The 12,325-nt window shown below is 40.8% G+C and overlaps 1 protein-coding gene across 2 annotated transcripts in view; it reads right to left on the reverse strand.

The window, feature by feature from the left end:
- The window catches only part of ETF1 (eukaryotic translation termination factor 1), a 31,536-nt gene that overhangs the window by 11,571 nt on the left and 7,640 nt on the right, over nt 1-12,325 (reverse strand). The window lies entirely within an intron of this gene.

The raw sequence follows: 12,325 nt of genomic DNA on the forward strand, positions 1-12,325 counted from the left end.
GTGGAATTCACACAAATAATCCCAATTAGGAAATCACACACACACTCTAGGTGTATCTCTAAATGTACTTTACATATTGATCACTTTTGATTTTGAGAAGATATATACACACACAGCATACACTGAGGACCTGGTCAATTCGGGTGCTCAAATTCCAGCTTCCAGAACTGAAAACAAGGACCAAATTCTGAACTATAGAGGGCACTACTACCAAGGCCCTGCCATATGGGAAGACCCTTTTGAGCAGCCACCAACCTCTATCTAACCTTGATACTGATGCCAACATCATCTTTTTTAGCTACATTATCTAAAGATACTTAACAGTATCTCATTTCAGTATTTCTAGTTCTACCTGAAGCACACACAAAACTGCATTATCAAAACGTAACTCATCACTGATCATTAGGATAATGCAAATCAAAACACAAAACCACTTCACACCCATTAAAATAGTTACTATCAAAAAACAAAATAACGTGTTGGCAAAGATGTGGAGATATGAGAACCCAACGCCTTGCTGGTAGTAATGTTAAATCATACAGCCATTACGGACAACAGCATGGCAGTTGTTCCATAATAAAACATAGAATCACCATATGATCTAGCAATTCCACTTCTGGGTCTGTCCTCCAAAGAGTGAAAGCTGGGAACCAAACAGACACTTGTGCACTAATGCTTATAGTAACAACGTTCACAACAGCCAAAAGACAGAACTCAGAAGTCCATCTATCCATCTGATGGATGAATAACAACACAAAAAAGTGCCATAGGGATAAAGTGGGATATTATTCAGTCTTAAAGGAAATTCTGACACATGCTACAATACGTATGAGCCTTGAACAATTTATGCTAAGGGAAATAAGCCAGATATAAAAATCATACAATACGATTCCACTTATATGAGGTATCTATAGTAGTCAAATTCACAGAGACAGAAAGAACAGTGGTTGCTGGGGGGGGGGGGCGGGGAATAGGGTGTTTGTTGTTTAGTACGGTTTCAGTTTTACAAGATAAAGAGAGTTCTGGAGACTGGTTGCCTAACAATGTGAGTATTTTTAACACTACTAAATTGTATGCTTAAAATGGCTAAGATGGTTAAATTTTACGCTGTGTGTACTCTGCCACAATACAATAGTTAAAAGGTTCCTGTCAGTTGTATTCCTTAAGATACTATTCTCATCTGACTCTCTTCTTCAGTTTAGGAAATGCCAATATAATTAACTCTTAATACTCAAACAGGATGGAAAACTTACTATTTAAAATATTAGATTATCGGGATGCCTGGGTGACTCAGTCGGTTAAGTGCCTTTGGATCAGGTCATGATCCCGGGGTCCTGCGATGGAATCCCACATCAGACTCCTTGCTTGGCCTTGCTTGGTGGGGGTGGAGGCTGTGCCGGGGCCTGCTTCTCCCTCTGCCTGCCGCGCCCCGCCCCCAACCGCTTGTGTGCTAACAAAATCAGTAAATAAAATCCTTAAAATAAAACAGATTTTTTTTTTTTAAAGATTTTATTTTTTGACAGCGAGACAGCGAGAGAGGGAACACAAGCAGGGGGAGTGGGAGAGGGAGAAGCAGGCTTCCCGCTGAGCAGGCAGCCCGAAGTGGGGCTCAATCCCAGGACCCTGATCATGACCTGAGCTGAAGGCAGACGCTTAACGACTGAGCCACCCAGGCGCCCCTAAAACAACAGATTATCTAGATCACATGGACTTCATCAAAATTAAAAACTTTTGTGCTTCAAAGGACACCATCAAGAAAGTAAAAAGACAACTCACAGAATGGGAGAAAATATTTGCTAATCATCTAAGGTTCAACAGTTACCACATGATCCAGCCAATCCATCCATAGTATACCATCCTAGGTATATGCTCAAGAGAAATGAAAACATATGTACACACAAAAACTCGTGTTCACTGAGGCATTAGTAACAGGAGTCAAAAAAAACCCCTATGTCGGGGCTCCTGGGTGGCTCAGTCGTTGGGCGTCTGCCTTCGGCTCAGGTCATGATCCCAGAGTCCTGGGATCGAGTCCCACATCCGGCTCCCTCCTCGGGGGAGAAGCCTGCCTCTCCCTCTCCCACTCCTGCTGCTTGTGTTCCTGCTCTCGCTATCTCTGTCTCTGTCAAATAAATAAATAACTAAAATCTTTAAAAAAAAACCCAAAAATCCCTATGTCCAACTAATAAACAGGTAACAAAATGTAGTATAATCATATAATAGAATATTATTTAGCAATAAAAAGGAATGGGGTATGGACATTTTACATTATACCAAGTAAATGCAGTCACAAAACCGCACATATTTTATGGTGTCATTTATATGAAATGTGCAGAACAGGACTGCCAAGGTGGAATGGGGAATGACTAGTAATGGGCATGGGGGAGGGAATGGGGGAAAGGTCTTTCTGGGTTGATAAAAATGTTCTAAAATTAGATAGTGGTGATTGTTGCAGAACCCTTGAAAAACCAGTAAACTATGTCCTTTAAAAAAGGGGATAATTGGGGCGCCTGGGTAGCTCAGTTGGTTAAGCGACTGCCTTCGGCTCAGGTCATGATCCTGGAGTCCCTGGATCGAGTCCCGCGTAGGGCTCCCTGCTCAGCAGGGAGTCTGCTTCTCCCTCTGACCCTCCCTCCTCTCATGTGCTGTCTTTCTCACTCTCTCTCTAATAAATAAATAAAATCTTTAAAAAAAAGGGGGGGTAATTAAGAGGGTGCCTGGCTAGCTCAGTCAGCAGAACATGTACCTCTTAATATTGGGGTTGTAGGTTCAAGCCCCACACTGGGTGTAGGGATTACTTAAATTCTTCTAAACAACAACAGCAGCAAAACCCCAACCTGCCCCCAAATGAGGGGGGCTATAATTAGGGGTGCCTGGCTGGCTCAGTTGGTGGAGCATGTGACTCTTGATCTCAGAGCTGTGAGTTTGGGCTCCATGCTGGGCATAGAGCTTACTTGAGAAATAGATAAACAAGGGCTCCTGGGTGGCTCAGTTGGTTAAGCCTCTGCCTTCATTCGGCTCAGGTCATGATCCATGATCCTGGAGTCTGGGGATCAAGCCCCACATTGGTCTCCCTGCTCAGTGGGGAGTCTGCTTCTCCCTCTGACCCTTCCCCCTCTCATGCTCTCTAATAAATAAAATCTTAAAAAATAAATAAAAAGGGAATAGTTTTTACAGTATATAAAACTGTTTATCAATAAAGCTGTTATTTAAAAAAAAAATCTATCGTAGGGCGCCTGAGTGGCTCAGTCATTAAGCATCTGCCTTCGGCTCAGGTCATGATCCCAGGGTCCTGGGATCGAGTCCCACATCGGGCTCCCTGCTCGGCAGGAAGCCTACTTCTCCCTCTCCCACTCCCCCTGCTTGTGTTCCTGCTCTCGCTCTCTCTGTAAAATAAATAAAATCTTAAAAAAAAAAAAAAAAAAACTACAGTAAAGACTCAGAACAGGATACTCCTTTTAAAATCTCATCTTAAAAAAATAATAATAAAATAAAATAAAAATCTCTTCGTCTTTTAACCTGACAGCCTACTAGAAAAGCCAAAGGTTTTTCTGAGAAATGTTAATTTGTGTTTACTAAATTAACAATAAATTGTTAATTTTATGCTTAAAAAACTTAGTTGTATGAGCAGAATGAGTGGCAATATGAACAGAATCAACTTTATAAACACACATATATACAAAATTAATAGCCCCAAATCTAAGAGCTTCAGTATAAATTGAGCCAATTTATATTATACATATAACTGTATTTTATACAGTAAAATTAATTTCACAGATTTGTTTTTTTCCTCAGTATTAGTGGTAAAAAGGGACCTCATTTACACAAGACCCTGCCCTTTCACAAAGTTTTCTCCTAGTGGTAAATCCTACAGGTTCTCTTGTCAGACAGGTTTTATCTATAAGCAGACAAGCTGCCTATCTAGCCCTTCCAACTATCAAAATAGTTAACTCTCAGGTTATCAGCTTATTTTGTATCTCTGAAACTGGCACTGTTTCTGTTGGGTTTCCATTCAAAACCCAGAAGGCCAGTTCGTAACTTTTGTGATACTCTCCTCAATACACGCTGATCAATGACAGCATACGGTATAAAGTATGCTATGGGCTCTGCTGCCACCCCTTGGGTAGGGGAGCAAGTATTCTAGCCAAACCAGAGAATCAAGCCGACTTATGAAGAGCAGCTTCACTTGGCATCACAAACAATCAAAATGACCACAAAGCAAAGCTGCGTCAAAACAATCCCTTGCTCATGCACACACAAACACCTATTAAGTCAGGTGTATCACTCTCATTTTAATGTTCACAGTAGAACTACAAAAAGGAACTTTTCTAAATCAGGACAAGGCATCTAGAAATAAAAAATTCTACATACTATACTACCTGTGACCATGTTCCATTTTCTGAACTAGATGGAAAAAGAATTCCCAAATGAAACAAACTGGTATCTCCTATTACAAAAAAAGAAAAATGGTCTTTACAGTCAGTGAGTTCGCTGGATCCTATTTTTAAGCAAACAACTGTAACAAACTGCTATTCTTCCAATAATTTATCTTGCTAGGCTTCTAAAAAGGAATTTCCAAAGAACCTTTCTGATAATTTTTTCTGGAGTTATGTCAAACTTCAAGGAGAAGAGTTTGCTCTGGGAGGGGCTGAAAACATTAGGCAAGTAAATTTAACTTCAAACATGGTCTCTATTTTAACTGCTACCTACCTGTGTCTACACAGGGGCTGTCAATTTATGCACATGCACAATATGAAAATACAGAAGAATGTAAGACAGATATATTTTAATCCCGACTTTACTAGCTTGTGCTTGTTTTCAGATTAACAATTCTCAAGAGAACATATTTCTCTACCCTACCGGCTCTTGGAATCTTTAGGGACCAAAGGAGTTATTTCTCAAAAGGACTCAGTTTTTAAAAGCTGACGTGCTCTGATTTACAGAGTAGTTTCCTAGGAGATGGAACTAGCAAAGAGGCAATCAGTAGGGAATGGAATGAGAAGGGGCTCTAAGGATAGCAGGGTTGTGAAGCGCACTTAGCTCGGGAAGCAAACAGGCACCAAACCCCAAAGATGGAAAGTTTTGAGGCTAAAGATGTTGGGACAAATTCAGTGAACCCAAAATGCCTGAAGGAAATCCTTAAAGCAAGATAATCAAGCAGAGGACAAAGCACTGACCTTAAGATAAGCAGCTACTTACTTTCCACTGCAGATAGGTTAAGCAGATAAGCATTCATTAAGCAACTTTGCTGTATAGCACCAAAGCTGGACAACCAACCTTACACTAAGATCCATGTAACATCCTAGAGAGTGCAAAGTAGTGAAGACACCTGAGAAGAAAATCTTGCCACACATTTCTACTTAAGTAATTCAGAAATGTAGGCTTGCCAAAAAAAAAAAAAAAAAAAAAAAAAAGGTAGCTAAGTTGCTAAATCTGAAACACTATCTGGAAGTTAGTTTTGGCCTCTTACTCCTTTTGAATTTTTTTTTTTAAAGATTTTATTTATTCATCTGACAGAGAGAGAGACAGCAAGAGGGAACACAAGCAGGGGGAGTGGGAGAAGGAGAAGCAGGCTTCCCGCTGAGCAGGGAGCATGATGTGGGGCTCGATCCCAGGACCCTGGGATCATGACCTGAGCCGAAGGCAGACGCTTAACGACTGAGCCACCCAGGTGCCCCACTCCTTTTGAATTTTGATTAATACTCAAAAAAGTACCTTTCACTAGTTTCCCTTAATGCCTCTTTCTATTCACTTGGGATGGTGGTGGTGGATACACCTTATGTTTTTAAATTCACCGTTATTAAGTGGACGGACGGCCTCTACCTTAGAAATTTAAAGACTACTTTATAATACCTGATTTTTTTTTTTTTATGTTGGGTTTAACAGAAGCAGATTAAAGTTTTTCCAGAAAAGTTTCCAAACAAAATAAACACTCATTTACCCCCAAGGCAAGCCAATCAAGGTTGTTAGACCAGTTTGTGTAAACACCAAAATAAAATCAAGGAAGCTGAATATTTCATTTTAAGGTAACCCAAACAACCTACTGGGAAGTGAAGCTTTCACCAAGGAGTTGCTGGACACATATGCAAACTACATCCTTTTTAAATTTTAACATTTTTCATCTACTGTTCTGCTTTGTCACTATATCCTTTTTCCAAAATCAAAAGGCTCTCATTCAAGAGTCAGTGAATTATGAGGTACAGCAATGATTCACAAGCAGGCTGTAAAAACTGGGCAAAGCAAGATAAAGCATACATCAATGTGGCACATAAGGCTTCCCAGGGCCTCTGCTCTTGGATTCCTTCTTGTTCTCACCATATTTGGGGTACTTTCCCTTATCAAACAAGGGTTCATCAATGCTTCCAGAGGACTAACTTTTGAGCAACAAAATAGCTGGGAGACAGAAAGAAGTAGTTGTAAATAGATTAAATGAGGACAGTAAATAAAACTAGACAAAACTCAGGAAGGAAGAGAATTTAAATAAAGAGCTGACAGCTTTTCCTTCCTTCAGTTTCAAACAAACTTTGAAGTTTCTCTCCCTAAAAAGGGAGGTTATGATAGTGCCACCAGTTATTCATCCAAGGTTTCATGAACCCTGAGCATTATGGACAGGGAAACATGTATAAGGTCACCCGAAGTGTTAGGACTGAAATGCCTGTAAGGTAGAAAATGCATGGTAATCAGAGCAAAGCCTGGACTATGCGGAGTGTGTAACTTTAGGTCTCACATAGTTGCAGCCTTTGGAAGGAAACGTGCCTTCTGCCGAATGACAGGCAAAGAAAATCTAGGACTTGTAAAGATTTTATCAAGGATCATCGATAATGCTCAAGAACACTTTAGAAAGATAGCTGAAAAAAAAAAAAGTGGTTCACACAAGGTTGTCCACTGACAACCACTATTTGCATGTGAACCCTGAATCCTTGAGAACTTTCTAAAAGAGCAAAAGAAAAAAAATAAACGCTCATATACAAAAAAATCTCCCCTTCCTCTATTCTGATTCAATGGCTCTTGAATAGGGACAATGAGGGTAGTGTGATTATAAGATTTTCAGAAAGACATTTTTCAGAAAGCCTGATACAAATACAATTATATCAATTCTGATGTGTAATTAGGGCTGACAGTCACTGGGTCCGGCTTGCTTTCTGCGACTCTAAGCATGATCTCTTGGCCAGCTGAAGCCTGAGATTCCATGACCTCATCCCCACCTAGAGAAGACAAACTGAGCCCACCTGCTGTAGATAAGCTGCTGTCATTTACCCTAGCAGCAATATAACCGCAATGAATTGTCCAACTTTTCCAGGACAGAACACCCACTTCGCACCAAATGCCTGCCACCCATCTCATCACCCCTACTTAGCAGAATTACTTTCAGTTTAGGACCAGGAAGTAGACTGCCTACTATACTCTTTGTTGGGATTTAGAGGGTATGCTCCTCAAGGAGCTTTCATCCCAATGTTTGATAACTGGGCTTGTGCCTAGGATCTGGGTGGCCAGGATTCCCACCATCCCCTTTTCAAGCTCAAAAACCTCAACTTAAATCTCAAATCATTTCTGGGAATTGCTAAGCTAGCCAGATTATATGGATCACCAGCTGTAAATCAGTAAGTTCCTCTCCAATTTCTACTGCCTCTGTCCATGTATATTTTTAAAGATTTTATCTATATGAGAGAGAGAGAGGGAGAGGAAAGAGTGCGAGCGCATGCACATGAGCAGGGGGAGGAGCAGAGGGAGAGAAGAGGGAGAAGTAGACTCCCCACTGAGCACAGAGCCCAGAGATCAGAGATCAGACCTGAGCAGAAGTCAGATGCTTAAATGACTGAACCACACAGGCACCTCTGTCCATATTTTTTATTCACCACAAGGTTTGTTTTTCTTTTTTCTTTTTTTAAAGATTTTATTTATTTTTTGTGTGAGAGAGAATGAGAGAGAGAGCACATGAGAGGGGGGAGGGTCAGAGGGAGAAGCAGACTCCCTGCCGAGCAGGGAGCCCGATGTGGGACTCGATCCAGGGACTCCGGGATCATGACCTGAGCCGAAGGCAGTCGCTTAACCAACTGAGCCACCCAGGCGCCCTCTGTTTTTCTTTTACTAAACATGCAAAACTAAGTTTAAAGTTTGAGACTACAGCAATCTTTTTGATATGGGTTTAATATGGGAACAGTGTAGGAGGTTTGTTAGGAGCACAGATTCTTATTTTTTTTTAAATAAGATTTTTTTAAAGAAGATTTTATTTATTTATTTTGACAGAGAGACAGAGAGAGGGAACACAAGCAGGAGGAGTGGGAGAGGGAGAAGCAGGCTTCCCGCCAAGCAGGGAGCCCCATGTGGGACTCCATCCCAGGACCCTGGGATCATGACCTGAGCCGAAGGCAGACGCTTAATGACTGAGCCACTCAGGCGCTCCCCTAAATAAGATTTTTAAAAAAATTTTAAGTAATCTCTACGCCCAGCGAGGGGCTCGAACCCATGATCCCGACATCAAGAGTCACATGCTCTTCTGAGCCATCCAGGCACCCCAGGAGCACAGATTTATACAACAGATTTAGGTTCATGTCATGTCTTATCTGCATAACCTACAGCAACTTACATAAATGAATCTCTTTGGGCCTCAGTTTCTACTTTCTTCACAAGGTCATGAGGATCCTGTAATGTATGTCAAGTGCCTAGCATGGATAGCAAATATTAAGGGGTCACTAAAAGGTAACAAGATGGAACTCTAGGTCCTTGTACCCTACCCCTCTGCTCTTTAATAGCATAGTCAGAAAGAATTAACATCACAGCACAGCTAAAAGGGACGGGGAAGTACTTTAGATGGTGATAAGTCTGTTAGAATCTGAGTTAAGTCCAGAGATAAAAGGTGACTCTGTGGTAGGTGGTAATTACCTTTCTTGGATTAAAGGTCTTACCAAATCTTCCAAAAGAACAAATGAACCAAACCCAAAATGCAGTTCAAAATATGATCAGAACACTAGAAATGGTTTTGTAATTTATCATAAGGGAGAAATCCAGAAATCCATTCCCCTCTGAAACTTTAAAAAATTTTATTATATAAAAGCTTAAACAGCTTCATCCTACAGCTGTGGCATGGGTTCACATTATTTTGATATAACCTAGAGTCAGTCAGTCACTACTTCTGTCTGGTTATCAGTCACTTCAAAGATCTGACCCCATTTTCTCTTCCACCAAGTATCGAAAACTGAAATAACACACTGCTTACACTATGTCTATATAAGCTTAAGGGCACAAATCATTTTAGCACATGAATTTGATGAATAAACAAACGGTTAATTCCTAACATCAGAAATAAGATCTTCTCTATATAGTCTTTTTTTTTTTTTTTTTAAGATTTTATTTATTTCACAGAGAGAGACACAGCGAGAGAGGGAACACAAGTAGGGGGAGTGGGAGAGGGAGAAGCAGGCTTCCCGCTGAGCAGGGAGCCTGATGCGGGGCTCAATCCCAGGACCCTGGGATCATGACCTGAGCCGAAGGCAGACGCTTAACCATCTGAGCCACCCAGGCGCCCCTCTATATAGTCTCTTCTATGTCAACACCAGAGGTTTATTCTAAACTACCATATAAAATACCAATTAAAAATTTGCTAGTTTTGGAGAGGAACTAAACACTTACCTAGAAATGACTGACTACCCAGCTTCACCTCTGCCAAAACCCCCAAACCATAGTCTTTAATATAACAAAACCAATACTTCCAAAGTGTCCTCTTTTGCTACCCTTAATTTTGTTCATCCTCAACTTGATGCCCTGCCCCCCATCATCTCTGATGCTGTTGGAGGTGGAGGGGGCTGCTTCTTATAAAGAGCTTGCAGAATACGAAACTAGGAGGGAGGATTCTGTTACTGTTCAAAAGGCTAGACAGAGTTACTTGAAATTGGTTTATGCAATTGACCTTAGGGTCAGATGCCATTACCAGATGGGCCAAAGTCCAAGATCTGAACATACTGAGACATTAAAGCAGCCTCTATCATAGAGAACAGAATAACTCACCTGTTCCAGCAAAAATTTCCAGCAGGAAGTTTACAAAGGTTCATTTTAGTATTTTATCCTCAACAGTACTAGGATTACTTAGTTATCCAAAACAAAAATGTATATATCTGGTGTATTACTTTTTCTACAATCACAGGCATTTACTTTGTCTTCAAAAATCATAGGGGTGCCTGGGTGGTTCAATTGGTTAAGTGCCTGACTCTTGTTTTCAGCTCAAATCATGATCTCAGGGATGTGCGATCAAGCCCTGCATCAGGCTCCACAGTGGGTGTGGAGCCTGCCTAAGATTCTCTCTCTCCCTCTGCTCTAAAAAAATAAGTAAATAAAAAATAAAAATAAATTTAAAAAATTATAACAACTTCACAAAGTTAACCTACTGGAATGTCCCACCAGGGAGCAGCAGAAGCTGTAAACTTTCTCTAGTATTCTTACATCAAGGCAAAGCCTAGGATATCAATCACAACCAGCTTTAGGGACCAGTGTTCTACATGGGATCCTATAAATGAGACAGTTCATCTAATGTTTCTTTACCACAATGCAAGTACTTTTCTTTTCTTTTTTTTTAAAGATTTTATTTAGTAGGGAGAGAGAGGAAGCACAAACAGGGGGAGCAGCAGGCAGAGGGAGAAGCAGGCTCTTCGCTGAGCAGGCAGCCCGATGCGGGACTCGATCCCAGGACCCCAAGACCATGACCCGAGCTGAAGGCAGACGCTTAACCGACTGAGCCACCCAGTCGTCCCGCAAGTACTTTTCAAATAAAACAAAACCCACTGCCTTCCTGTTACTGTTGTAATACACAGAATGAGCTTCTGGGGAAGGATTTAAAAGCAAGTTGTTTCCCTCACCAGTGATGCTCATTAAGAGTAAATATGTTTGGTATCCAAGTTCTTCCTTGGGTAGATTTGCAAAAAAAAAAGCACGCCTGTTTTCCTTTTATCTTTGCTCCTGCGCCCAGCACACCTGCTCCCCCTAGTAAAATGCAAACCTCCTTGGACAAGAGTCCTCCTTTCAAAAGGGAATGGGAGATATTTCTACTTAGCAGAAGAAATACTAATCAAAGAACAAGGCAGTGTTGTATAATAGGATCACAGGCTCTGAAACTAGAAAAGTGGGAACAGAAAATCTAGCACTGCCCCTTACTAGGTTGTGGTATCACGCAAGCTACCTAACCTTTCTGTATTTCAATTTCTTCATCCATGAAATGGCCGTAGTAGTTTCCTCACAGAGCTGTTGTGAGGAGTCAAAATGTATGCTATTCAACTCACCTTCAGAATACTAGTTTTATTACTTCATTAAAACACACCTCAGTCATGAACCTCTAACACTGTCTTTCCTGAGGCTCCTCCTTAAGTGGAGTCATCAAGGCCAGAAGATGCCAGAGAATGGGGGTAGCCAAGAAAGGAAGAAAACTCTTTTTTAGTAAAAAGCTAAAAATATCCAGAGGTATTAAGGAATTCCTGTTTGGGGATCAGCACATTTTCATTACTTGCAAACTAAAGTTTATTTAGGTTGAAAGGCAAATTGTTGGGACTGTCTTCAGCTCTCTCATGCCAACTTTGCGAACATGGCACACATGCACAAATGCTCTGCGCTATTTCAATACCCTGACAGCTCACCAACCATCAACCAACACAAAGCTCTTGGATCTAATTTTAGGCTAACTGGCTTTCAATCAAGAATGAATTTCAATTACAATTTCAAAGCTGAAGATCAGTTACAGCTCCACTCCACCACTGTATCAAAGATACTGTATCAGCCAAATAATACTACTGCCCTAGGTAACATTCTACAACAATACTTGCCTCCCCTAGGAAATTTGCCCAAGCAGTTACACAATCTCTTTCGGTTTTTGAAAATGTCCAACACCCCATTCAAGACCCTGATCATCTGCTTATACCATGTCCTGCTTCAACATGTACTGTGTTATTCTGTAATTACTAACATGGTTCTGGAAATGGTTCATATCATCAATCCATGGTTGTGTGTCAGACCATGCTCTCACTGTATTACACATTTCTTCCAAATGTCCAGTGCCCAACTTACAGCAGATGTTTGATGAAGCTTGTAAGTTGACTGGTTAGTAGTAAAAATGCATTTGTGGGCTTCATTTTTCATATACCTAGATGTGAGTGTGGGGGAAAATGTAACTTGAAAGCCCCAAATATGGTAGGGAAAAGACAATCTTTTGTTTTGACTAGGACCATTCTTCTTTAAAGGAGACCTTAGAGGATCAAATGAAAATGTGAAAACAGAAGAGCAATATCCCCAAGTGATCTGCATGACAAGAGGCAGTTGTCAGGCATCTGAAAATGTCAAGTCCTCT

The sequence above is a fragment of the Mirounga leonina genome, unplaced genomic scaffold (genome assembly GCF_011800145.1).
Source record: "Mirounga leonina isolate KUSES-001 unplaced genomic scaffold, KU_Mleo_1.0 Mir_168, whole genome shotgun sequence".
NCBI lineage: Eukaryota > Metazoa > Chordata > Mammalia > Carnivora > Phocidae > Mirounga > Mirounga leonina.